Here is a 13,618-nt window from a genome sequence, read left to right on the forward strand (position 1 = left end):
GGAAAGTGGTCTGGGGATTTCTGTGGAGATAGCTGATACCTTTAATGAGGCACTTTTATTTAATTTATTAATATAAAGTGTGGTGTGTCAGGTCCAGTATTTCCGGGACAGATAATTTGAAATTTTACCAGCAATTCACAACTCTGACATGAGCCAAAACATTTCTGTTTGGATTTTAGTTCTCCAGCTAAAGGATGACAGCGTGGAAGATTAAAGCTGTTTTTTTTTTTTTTTTTTTTTTTTTTTTTTTTTTTTTTACTTCTCTTTAAGATCTCAGCAAAGTGCAGATTTGAAACACAGAAAGAGGTTGACCTTCGTATTAACCTGAATTTCTTTTCCTGTTTCTTCTTGAACATATTTTATTCTCTTTATGCACAGTGGGGCTCTTTTTTTCTCGTGCTAGGCTGCTGAACGAAATGCCAGAAAGATGGAGTGTGCACTTTTACATCAAAGAAATGATGAGACCATAAAAACTCATTTCCCTTGTGACTTCTTAAATTGTTGCTAAGGAATTGAACAAGTCTGTTTGAAACAACGTGTCCCTTTAAATTCTGTTTTCTTATTTGTCTTAAAACACAAAGCCACAGTTTAACGCAGACTCTGATCCAAAGGCCACTGAAGTCAATAAAAAATTCGTAGTTACCGTGGTGAGCTGTAGGTCAGAGTTTTCAAGCATTTTGCTATGTAAAACCCAGGACAAGCTATTCTAAAAAGAACTGCCTATCTGCGGGGCAAGGGGAGAGGGGAAAAAAGACCTAATTTATTGTTTTTATCCAGCTACTTAAAAATGTCCCCTTCACATGGACCAGAATTAAGTCAACTGATTTTTTTTTGTTGTTGTTTTTTTCTGAGCAGAATGCATCTGACAAGAACAAGGAAAGTGAATCAGTAGTTGAATTCAGAAATCTAAGTAAGTGAAAATATTGATTTACTTCAGTTTTTCTTATACATAAAGGTGACGTGCAGTAGAAGCACAAACTCCACGATTTGGACTCTGTTGGAGGGAAACCTTCCCTAGCGCTGCTTTGGGCAATCACTCTCACTGCTGGGGTTAATGGTTTGTTACTGCTGAAGTCCAGTAAGTTGCTAGAAATGGTCTTGATTGGAGAAAAAAGCATCGTAAACCAATTAACTTCTGACTATTAGCAAAGCTCCCACAGGGAGCATTAATTTTTAAAAGTAGACAAAGACTGCGTTACGAGATCTTTGTAACTGTGTGACCATACTGAAATATGGAAAAATGCTACAGTAAAGTCTCAACTGTTGTAGATATTCCTTATGAGTTTCCAAAAAAAGGTTATAAAGGTCCAATTTAGAAAAAGCGTTTAAACATATTATGAATTTTATTTCATCTTAATTGGACACAAGTTAAAGAAATTGCTAAGTTCTTTGCATACTAAGTAGCAAGTATCTGCTTATGGGCCAGGTTCAGATTCCATTGTAGTCTTCTTTCCCCTAAATTCAAGCCTTAATAACCTGAATCGTTATGAGGATTTTTGGGTCTAAAATCTAGGAAACACCACTTTGCTCCCAGCCCCAGGTCAGTCTTCATCTATCATATTGTGTGCACATTCCTTTACAGAGCTCCAGCCTTCTGGGCTCCTTCATTTACAGTTAATTTAAACAGGTAACTTCACAGCTGTTCAGAACAGGGATTTCTTGCCCTTCCCTGTTCAAGAAAAATGCAGAGCTAGAGAAGATACTAAAACCTCTGAGTGCAGGTCCCTATCTCTGATCATGCTCAGAGGTTGAGACTGCAGTTCTTCCTCCTCCCCTCTGCTGTACACAGTTTCTGGTTGCTCCTTTCTGTTTTATGCCTTGAAAGAGACAGTTACTTTTATGTTCCCATGCTGGGATTGCAGAACCATGGAAAAACATTGCTACCAGTAAAATATGTGTAACTGTTTTCAAAATGTTGTTGTGAGCCAAGAGGCACTATCAAAGCCTTTGCAGAGGCATCAAGCCAACTTCTCAGATTACATTGTTTATAATCTCTCTTGGGTTATTTCCCAGTAACTTAGAAAATGTGTGACTGTTTTTGTATCTGAAAGGAGTTTGTCCAGTGCTAAAGCAAGAATATAAGATCTGTACAAAAAAAGGCTATGTGTCACGACAGGCAGTCTTTAGGTTTCTGAAGGGTTGTAGCACTTCTTTTACTGAAGATAGTTCAGCCATCTTCTGAATTACACTTTCTTTTTTCTTCTCTTCGTCTTTTTTCCCCTCCCTCTTCTTGCAGCATAGTTCTGAGCCTCATGATCAAGCCAGGCTTTGTTCCACGCTACTGCTTCCAACACTGCTGACACAGCAGATGTGAAAATACAGGTTCAGAGAATCATGAAGGGATAAATGAGCAAATTTGCTCAATGCTTGGTGTTGCAGATGTCCTTGTGCTGAACATTTATTCTCCAGTGGTTAGAAGGGACAAGCCCAACTCAACTGGTACTTTGTTAAAAAGAATTTCCTGTAAACTGCACTGAAAGTGGATACTTTATGCTATTCATTAAAGCTCAGTGTTAGATTCCTGGTTCCAAACCCAATGAAAGCAGGTACCCATATTCAATGCCCATACCTAACATACTGGCTTGTTAGATACCAGAATCCTGATTCAAGATGACAGAAGATCACTGGCAGAAACAGAAGAAAATCAGTCTAGAGGAGAAAAAGCTGTCTTGAGAAGATTCAATTTTCATCATTAAACCAGTAGGTTGCATTTTTAATATCTCACCTTGGTATTTTTTCCTCCTCTGTTAGAAAGAAATTCATAACAAGTTCACACCTTTTAATCTAAGAAAAATGAACAGACCTCCCATTGTTGAAAACCTGCTGTACAAACAGCAGAATTATTCAGACTTGCAGGAATAATTTCATTACAGGGGTTCTTCTGAGATACTTTTTTCATTAGAAAAAACTGTTTTTTCTCCCCATACAACACAAAACCTTTGGCATTTTTTATAACGTGTAATAAAATAATCACCACCATTGGGCTTGCTACACATTTTTCACTGTAATCTAATTATGGGAGATGAAGTAGCTCAATGCTCTTTTTTTTTTTTTTTTTTTTTTTTTCCTCCAGGCTAAAAGGTGACTTTGAAAAAGAAGGAGAAGATAAACTTTCCACACTAATGATGGATTCTTTTTTCTGCTATTTTGATTAAAAATGAAGCTGAAAATCTTTTAAAGCTTTAGAGGCAGAATTCCTTCAGCAAAAAAAGAATGGAAAGAGCATCAGGAAGCAGTGTGAACTTCTGCAGTGCATTGAATATGTGCTACTCTGTGGAAGAACCGTTTCTAGAAGTAAGTGGCATTTGTCCCCAAAGTCTGGTTAAGCCTAGGTGCTTCATTTACTTGTTCCAGTTATGTTTTGTTTGCTTTTCTTTTGACCTACCCTCCAAGAAAAATTAAAGTGAATCCTAAATTCAGTGGCCAACTAGATAGTAACTGCTACAATCAGTGCTGAATCTGAGACAGACATTAGCTCCATGTGCTAATGTGTCACTATGTGTCACCAGGATTATGTGCATTGAGATCTCAGGATGAAAATCAGAAGTATGATCTGCTGTGCTGTCTTTTTGGAAGACATAACACCAGTTTTAGTACTTACGCTTCCAGGATGTCATTTAGCTTTTGAAAATAACTTGGAAAAACCCACTACTACAGTCATATCCTTCTGTGATGCAGCTTGAGGGATTCTCGATGTCTGTGCTTTTACTTTGTTGCTCTACCTAATGCATCCGTTTCTTAAAGAAGTCATGTATGCTTCAGAAGAACTAGGTCTCTGGCAAAGGAACAGAGTTAGAAAATGCCAGAATCTTACTGACCTTAATCTAGATTTGCAAGAACTTGTCTGGAGTATTTTGTGATATTCTCTGATCACCCAAGATAGTTCCAAATGAGCACTAGAACATGTAGTTGTATAGTTTGTGCTTCAGAATTCGTCAGGGAGACCTACAATAAAGGAACAATGCATTCCGCTGAGGGGTGATGCAGAGAACAGTAAGTATTTCACCTGTACTTAGCGTTGTAGTTAACACCAAGACCAGCAGGACTGAGAGTTCAAAGCTCACTAAACCAAGAAGCTTACAGAGTCATTAGATATTGAGTACCTTTTAAGAGGTGTGCTTTCAAATACATTTCAAGGTAACATTATATAAAGAAAATAATGCAAACAACAGGAAGAACTGAAAAGCATTTGCATAGAAATGATCACAGTCAATCATAATGTCTTAATTTGTGCTTATGTTTTAGGATGTTATGATGATTCCAGGACTGATTACCATATTAATTTTATGAAAATAATAGAAATGTACTGATTTAGTGCATTGCTCTCTTAAACGAGTCATAAGGAAAGATTTATCTCAGTTATCCAGTGGTAAAAATTATATTACTCCATTTCTTCATCTTTAGTGCATGTGGTAACACAGAAAAATCACTTTGCAAAGTGCTTTATATCAGGGGAATTCCAGTCCACAGTGAAGGAATGCACATTAAAATCATGAAAAAAACGTAATTTAACATGATTCACAAAATGAAGTAGTGTTTATGAATGCTAAAGTGTGTTGCACAACTATGTGCTAGTAAATTATGTATACACAAAAGGGAACATGCTTAACATTGGAACTAGAAAAAATCTTTACTATAGTTGGATTTACCACGGTTGGTCAAATACACACACACACATACATGTAAAAGGAAAGGGAAAGTTAAATAATAAACTTTATTTTGCCTTAGAAGCAATTCTCTTTCAGTAAAATGGAACAACTGGGAATGCAGCTTTTGGAGCAGAGATGTAAGAAACAGTTGAGACCAGTCAGAGGTCTAGAAAACATGAACTCTGAAGAACGATTTTATGAACTAGGATCCTTTTAGATTAAAAAAGAGAAGGCAAGGGCTAGGTGACCTCCCTTCCAGCTTTATAGTTCTGTGGTAATAAAAGGCACTGAAAGAGGATCACTGCATCCAAAGACATAATCCTGCCCTTCAGTAAATGAAAATAATTCCTGTATAAATGATGAACTATCACATATCCTGAGGACTTATGTAAAGAACTAAGGGGACATCAAAGGGACATCAGTGTCCTTTTACTCCCAGAATGGACAAGAAATCATCTTGCATAGGATGGCAGGATTTTGGTTATATGCAGGAGAGTGGAGTGTTAGTTAAACTGTTGCTCTTGCTAGAGTCCACTGTTTTATTATTCTATTTATAAATATTTAGCTAATAGATCAGATGATGTTTGGAACTATATAATATTAAGCAAGTAAATAGGTAACTTTTTTTTTTTTTTTTTTTTTTTTTTTTTTAACTGTGGGTGGTAAATGTGTTTACAAAAAACTTCACAAGGAGTACCTGGCAACCTCAGCAGGTCTTGACAACATAACTTGGTAGTGAGACACTTAATCAATAGTATACACGAGCTATATGCCATATGGTCATATACTTTTCACTAGGATGATAAATGGTATTTTAGCTTATGAAAGTCATCTTTATAAAATTGAAACAATTCTTGCAAGCAATCAAATAAAAGGTGGGGAAAGGTGAACTCATTCAAAACTGGTATAAGCTAACTGGGAAAATCTCTGTTCACTCTTCTCCAAATAGTCTGTGAAAACATTCATGGTTTTTTATTTATTTTGTTTGTTTGTTTACAGCTGTACAGAAATGCACCTTTTCTTTCTGGGTGGCAGAGGGAGGATTGCATGCATGACGTTGTGAGAATAGGTAGGCACAGGAGGGAGAAGATAGGGTGCATTACAAAGGCTGTTCAATGTTTGGAAATTAAAGGTAAGGGAAATGCTGTGACTAGCCATATAGAAAATCAGTGATGGAATGAAGACTAGAATTTCAGCCTCTTGATGTCTTGTGTAGTGTTTCACCTCTGCCATCGTTTCTGAGAAACCAATCCTGCTTATCTTCTGTTATTTCTTGACTATGCTTGCTACTCTGCCTGTGCACTTCTATCCTGTCCAATGCAGTAGAGAGTGAGCAGTACAGCAGGCTTTAAATAGACGCTTTTTCAAACTATGTTCACATTTTTTTTTTTTTAATATAGCAGGAACACTGAACATGTGAAATTGTTAATATTTTCAGTTGATTAGATGAAAGAAATATCCCAAAGGTTACTGGTTCTATTTTAAAGAAATTACAGCAATGCTTTTGGTCTTTTGGACAATTGCTATGAAGACTTGTATAAATCTGGCACATTTCTTGTAGTTTTTTAATTTCATTCTTGAGATTCTGCTTGGGAAGGAGTAGTTTTAAAAATTCATTATTATTTGATTGCAAGCTGGATGTCAGCCAACTAAATTTTTGAATTTGAAAGAAAATGCAGCATCAGCTTCTCCGGAACTATAATGGAATGAAACCCTCCAAGCACTCATTAAAAGGGCTTCTGACGTCTAGCAAAATTAGATGAGGTGTAAATCACTGAAATACCATATGCGGATTTGAAATGGAATACTTAATTCTGGAGAACCAAAACCTACGGCTATGGGAAAATTTAACTACACCAGCATAATATTTTGATGATGGAAAGAGTAATACCATTACAAAGGCTTTATGTTTAATTTTAAAAAATGTTTACTGGGGGAATCTCCATTGATATATAAATTGCTATCTGGCATATAGGCAAGTGCTTGAGGAATAAAACTAAGGCACAGTAATAACTTTCCTCCACTGAAGATTTTCTAGGTGATTTACAAATATTATTGGAAAAGTCTGACTGTAAAAGCTTGATAATAATTATTTCTTCCCTTAGCTTCCTTATGATGATTTTATGTCCCTTGGTACAGCTCATGTCAGAGAAGTTTGCTGTTGCTCCTTCTTTGGTCACTCCAGGATGGAGTTGATTCCATTGTGGGGACAGAAGGGACCCGGGGCTATGAAACAGCTTGCGTTTGATTTTCAATGTATTCAAAATGCAACTGCAAAATGCTATTTTTTTTTTTCCCAATAATGTAACAGTAGTAGCAGCAGTAAGTATTTCTGCTCCTGTTGTTTCCACTGACCCTTGTTAGGACTGGGGCTTCATTATTCTGGTGCCATGCAAATTTCAAAGAAAGAATGCCTGCCCTGAAGTGTTTGTACACTTGGAGAGCAAATAGGCATAATGAAAGTGATGGGGGTGCATTACATGAACAAAAAATAGAGGAGAACTGGTCTCACTTTGTTATATGTGAAGGACTTTTTATTGTTGTATTTAAGGAGTTCAATTTTGATCCCTTTTGACTCTATGTGGAATATGACTTTGTGAGATAATGCAGTTTATCACATGGTTTTCCATTTTTTTAAGTCAGCAGGCTATGATTCAGTATGGTGTTGCCCTTGTGAAAGCAGGCAAGAATTCATTTCAGATGCAGCAAAAGTGTAACTGCCCCAACATAAAAAACAGTTTAAACAGAAAATCATTTTTATTTTCTTGTTTATACTGCATATAAGAATGGAATACTTCTGTACAGCAACATACTTCATTGTGATGGGATGGATGAACAGAGTTTGATTGCTCAAAGGGAGGGATGTGTTCATCTCTTTCAGCCAGACAAGGTGGGTCTTGGGAATTATATTTTAAGAGGAATGCTGCTGAAGGCAAGGGAGAGATCATGTGAGAAAACCTGCATTTGAGGAAATCTTATGCAGAATTTCAAATTTATTGACTTATGAATAAAGACATTCTTCAGAAAAGGAATGAGCTTTGAAAGACTCAGGATATGCAGCGCTGTGCTGAGAATGAGGAAGAGATTTGGTCCCTTCTCATTGTTCTCTGGAGTGGGGAAGCAGTGCAGTGTGTTGGGATCAAAGGATGCCTGGTAATTTATTTTGTGTCCTTTTCTACAGCTACTTTGATACCCAGCATAAGCTGAAATGAATAACGTTCATTTCTTGAGGAAAATGTGGTGCATTTGAAAACCAGTGTTCAAATGAGCAATAATCCAGTCTGGCTTCCTTTGTGTTATCCAAAGCAGCAGCGTCTTCAGCTTGAGATAAGGGTAGGAAGACTGCTTAATTTCAAAGGTTTTCACTTTTATCTTGGACTGGGAAATCTGAATACTTTAATGGGTTTAGGTTTTTAATTTAATTCCAGGTTGCTCATCATTTCACCTTTCAGCTGGGCTATAGAGATAATTCAATCATATTTCCCTTGACAAGCCATCTGAATTACGCGTGTATTTCTCTGCATACATGAAAGTCAGCAACCATAATAGAGATCATGACAGACTCTTCTGCAGTCCCTTTTTCTTTGTCCCTTAATTTTGGGACCGTTCTGGTCTTGCTTCATATTGCAGGTGTCCTCTGACACAGGCACATGAAAGACAGGCCTTGGATGAAGCCGTAACGTTGTACTTCTCCATAGACATCATGCCAGAAGGCCATGAGAAGGCCAGAGAGAAATCATCCAGCAAGAAAAGGATCTCATCTGCACAAACTGCGTATTTGTGGAGATTTTTGGAGGTTTGGGGAGTGGGGGCTCTATTTTTGTGCAGAGCTCAAAGTAATATATTCTGTTCATGTATTTGATCCCCTCTGTAATTGTTTTTTTTTTTTTTTTTTTTTTTTAAAGACTTATTTAACTTTTTTTTCCAGACCTATCCCCTTGCTACCTAGCAACATGTAATCAGATTTTATGACTCAAATATGTGAAAATTGAGGAGGGTGATCAAGAAAGAGGAGGGTGATCACCAAATGGGTTATCAAGAAAGACACAAATAAGAGATAGTAGTTTCTTAAATATACGTTGGCACTTATGGCCTTTTTCCTTCAAGTCCCAGAGTGTAGTACCTGAGATATTTATTCTCTTTAATTGTAGACAACAAAAATATGCTGAAAGCACAGTCTAACCCTGCCCTGCAAATGACAAGCTGTCATTCTGCTTGTATAATTTTCTGACGTTCTTCAGAGAGATGTGGGCATCCGTTTTTGCCCTCACAGGAAACATCCATATTGTCTGCTATTTATAAAATTGTCATTCATTTTGTATTTGTATTCATATGCAACCTTGGACATCAAATGGACTTTTTATTCAAGGCATTTATGATGCCTTACTGGAGATAGCCCCTCTCAGCTGGGTATCATCAGGATCTTATTTTTTTAAAAAAAAACAGGCTGCTACAGTTACCAGTCACACAACTTAAGAAGTATGCTAATAATGTTTGAGCATATGTGTGTGTGCACATGTACGTTCATGTTGAGACAAACCACCAAAACATAAGGACCATGTAAGACTAATGCAGAGTGATGGGTGATGTAGATAACACAGGATAATTTTGTAAGGCATTAATGCTGGTCATGTTCTTTACATGAGATCTCTGTACTATGCTGCATTGGTAGGACCATGAATACTAACAACAGAATTAAATAATTAAAAAAAAGAATGCTACTTATTTTCTGTTTCAGTTTGGTTTGGTTTCAAAGTAATCCAGATATAGTAAAATGAAAGCGGTAGGTGAAATGCTGAGGAAATTTTATTTTAAAATCCATTTATACTTTTATTTAAAAATAAAAGTAGGCTGGACTGTTAACCAACAGCTTAATGGTATGCAAGAAAAACTCCTCTTTCAAATATAAAAAGTGTTTGTCTTTAATTATCATCAGAAGAGTTTTATAAGCTCTGTTTTACTATGTGAAATTTTCCTCTAGGGTGGGTACACTGAAATTCTCCTCATGTAAAAGTGAGGAGGAACTTGTAGAATTTCTTTTAGTCTAGGGTAACTTCCAAGTGCCCTTAACACAACAACAACATCAAAAACAAACAAACAAAACCCACCAAATAGCAAAGAGGATAAACGAAGACAGGCCAAATTTGGAAATGATAGAAAAAGAAATGTATTTAAGTTGACAAAAACAGTGAAGGAAGTGAACATGAGTCAGATTGAAACTTAAGTTAAAACTTTATAACTTGTCGTATAATAGCTCTTCAGTCAGTAAATTATTCAAATAAAGTTTATTACAAATTATTTTTGGCAGTGTAATTAGACATTTGAATTATTTGAACAGATGGAGTTTTGGCCCAAATCATGTTTTTTCTCACTTTGTTTTCTGGTAAATGACACAACAATCTTCTCATAGTCTGGAAAAATGAAGGAATGAGAGAAAATACAGAAGCACAAAACACAGTAAATTTAATTATACAGCTCTGTAAAAAAAAGTCTTGTGAAATAAGGGTGCTTCCACAGTGTTTCAATGAGATTTTTTTATCCTTCCTATTCTCAGACTTTCTTTTAGCCTGAAGATATTCATCTTCATGGCACAATACTATTATTTGTAAGTAGTGGTATAACCAATCCAGACTGATACATATAACTTTGTTTTTCTCCATCGTGATACTGAAAGATATTAACAACTTTTCTTGGCAATGATGAAACCACAGAAGTGCTCCATAAGATTTAATTTAAAATCATATTTTGTAATCTCGTTTTGAACTTCTTTTTAATATTTAGCGTCGCCATGTACAGCTTTGACAGAAGTAAACTGATACATGGAATTAATTTCAGTGGGCCATATGTGTGCCTTACCTTGTAATGACCGTGGACAGTTGAAGTCAATGGGGCTTGGATGAGCACCTGTGACAATGAAACTCCACTGTCTTTGCTTTGAGCTTGTGAAATCATTTTTGGGGGACTGAGATTCGAAAAGCATCAGTAAGAGATGGAGACATTGGACAGCAAAAAAAGATCAAAACCAAGGGACAAGCTGTTGTAATGTGGTATAATCCTTGTGGAAAACAGTAGTCTTTTGATATATACCCCTACAGAAGTTATTAGTATTTCAAGCACAGATCTGTCCCATTTGAAATGAATGTGAATATTATCGTGGAGTGTGTAACTTGTTCTGTGCTCCAGTGTTTTATTTTTATTTTATTCTGGCCTGTTTGTGTTATTTCATTATACTCATCATCGTATATGTGTCCCTATTTCTGCTTTTTATGATTTTCTTTTAGATTTTCAGATCGTTTAAAGAGTTCTTGATGCAATCATGTTAATTTTTGCTGTACTTCTAATCTTTCTTCCCTGTTAGGATAATTTGCTGTTGTGCCCTTATCTTGTGTATTTCTTCTTTCCTTATCTCTTCTCAGATACTTGCATTTCCCTGAGCTATTTGAAGTCCATTACCCTTATTTTGTTATTTGCAATTTAAACGAAGAGTGGAAGACTTATCATTTTTATGATCTCTTTCACTTGAATTAACTTCCACTTTAAGATTCTCAACCATTTCCTCTGAAAGAATTTGAATTAAATCTAAAATAGCTACATTCTGTGTAATTTCCTCCACTTCGTGAAAGAAAAATACAGTAGCTAGCATGTTCAAAGAATTGCATAGGCAGTCTATGTCCTGCCTTACTGCTTTTTCCAGCAGATCCCAGTTGGTTATACTCCCATCTAACCACTAGGTCCTGCCATTGTAGTTTCTGCCCTTTGGATGTTTCCAGTAGTTGTTACAATAAAAATGCTTCCTGGTCAGAAAATCTTGGATTCAAACTCATAATTAAGATAATTTTATTCTTATTCTCTTGCGTATTTTAACTGATATTCAACAAGCCTTCTTATCACTTTTCCCTACGCTTCAGAAGGAAACATACCCTTTAGAAGCCACAACACCTGACTTTTCCTGTCTGTTCTTCTAGGTTGTGCTATGCCTTTCTGCATTGACATTCATTGCTATTTAGTGAGCCCCATTGCTGTAACATCAGTTTGGTCACACTAATGTGTCAAGACCATAATGTCTAGGTAGTTACCCCTCACACTGCTGTATCTGTGGTTCTGTGTTTCAGATGTTCGATGGGTCACTTCATGTTCTCCCTTTGTGTCCACCCTCAAGTTGTGCAGCCAGATGTGACCCTGGGCATGGTCTACCATTATTTCAAACTGCAGACATAGAAGGTATTATTTCATATCTTCTGGAAAATTAATATATTAAGCTAATTAAATAACTGCTTCTATGCTTGTCAAAATATTATATTTATACATGAGAATTATTCTTTCAAATTACTGAAAATAATTTCATTGAATTAATGCAATATGCCATTTAGATTCCTGGCATATAATGCCTGTTTCGACACTAATACTTAAGGAAAAATTTAATCTACTCAGTTCTTTTTTGACATCTCTGTAGAAAACAAGACAAGGATCAATGCGTGCATAGCCTCTCATTTTTCCCAATTTTATGTAAATTAAAGGGCAAAAAATGAGCACTATTTTATTCCATTATGCCTACTACAATCACTGGTTCATTTTCCTTGTTGCAGCCTACTTGATGCACTAGTTTTTCCTTTTTTTGGAAGTATCACTTTCCCAAGTTTAATCACCCAGATACTCAAGTGTTAGCTGAGTACACAGAGAAGTGTACATATTTTTAGCTACTTAAAAGAGAACTAACTAGAAAATTCACTAGGCTGCAAAAATAGTACTTGAAAATGAAATCTTTTAGCAAAAACAAATGATTTCTTTCATTGTTCAAACAAAAAAAAAAAAAAAGAAAAAAGAAAAATTAAGCATTCTTGTGGTCACTGCAGTAGCTGTTGTTAGATATTTTTAAAAAGAAAAAGTAATAAAGCAACGTGAGTTAATATTGAAATGGAATCACTAAGGTTTGGCAATATCAATCCAGAAGAGCTGAACTGTGATATAAATATGAAGATGAAAAGTTTATTAATTAAAATACTTATTGTAGGGTTGATTTAACAGTTACCCAACATTTTGTGAGTTTTTTTTTCAAAGAGATGGAATTTGTCAGCCTGAAAATATGGGCTGAGAAGTCATGCTTTAGCAACCTTGGAAGAAATCAGTGTAGTAGGTATGAAGCTCTTGGGTAAAGAATAATGTGATGAAGAAAAACTAGAAAGCCATTAATAATAGTAAATGTAGTCTTCCTAAGTCTTGCAAATAAAAAATAGTGGATAAGAGGAAATTGAATCATATGGTTTGTTTTGATTTTCAAAATATTTTAGTAAGACTTTTTTCCAACATCATTCAGCAAACTAGCCTTATCCAGAAAAACATAGAAAACTGTGCTAAATTCTGAAGGAGGAGTGTAAATCCTGGTAAAGACTTTACATGGTTTCATTAACCATCAAACACATTTTTCAGTATTTTGCTGAAACGTATGCATAAAAGGAACAAATAAAGAAATAAAGGTAGCAGTAGCACGAATCCTAAAGATAATTTCCTGATTTAGAAAGGAATGAGAGAAAATAACTCAAAGTAAATGCTTTCTCAGCTAGAAAAATTCTAATAGCAGTGTCCCTTTGGGATCATTAAGGGTATTGGATAAATTCAGTATACCTACTAATGATGTGTTAGAAAGGTTGAATTGTGAGATGCAGCTTTGCTGACAAAGAAAAATGCTCTAGCTTAGTCAAGATTAAGCAGGATTGTGAGAAACTCCAGAAGGAATAGCAGTGAAAATGAAATGCAACAGAACAGATATAGAAAAATTCTCAGAAGAAAGAACGCTTGCAATGGAAAATACAAGTGTTTTCCAGATAATTTGTAATATCTTCCAGATAATTTGGAATATACTGCAGGATGTGGAATGCAGTTACACGTCTCTCAGTGGAAAGTGTAAACCAGACATCTAAATCTTTTTCTTAAAAAATAAAAAACAACCAAAAAAAAAAAAAAGAATTGTA

The 13,618-nt window shown here is 35.6% G+C and overlaps 1 long non-coding RNA gene across 1 annotated transcript; it reads left to right on the plus strand.

Annotated features, from left to right (window-relative positions):
- Nucleotides 1-852: 852 nt before the first annotated feature.
- Nucleotides 853-3,381, plus strand: LOC137859971 (uncharacterized). Its single transcript, XR_011098695.1, has 3 exons — nucleotides 853-910; nucleotides 2,237-2,700; nucleotides 3,074-3,381. It is a non-coding gene; the product is annotated as an uncharacterized lncRNA (long non-coding RNA).
- The last annotated feature ends 10,237 nt before the right edge of the window (nucleotides 3,382-13,618 follow it).

This window comes from Anas acuta, chromosome 7, assembly GCF_963932015.1.
Source record: "Anas acuta chromosome 7, bAnaAcu1.1, whole genome shotgun sequence".
Classification (NCBI taxonomy): domain Eukaryota; kingdom Metazoa; phylum Chordata; class Aves; order Anseriformes; family Anatidae; genus Anas; species Anas acuta.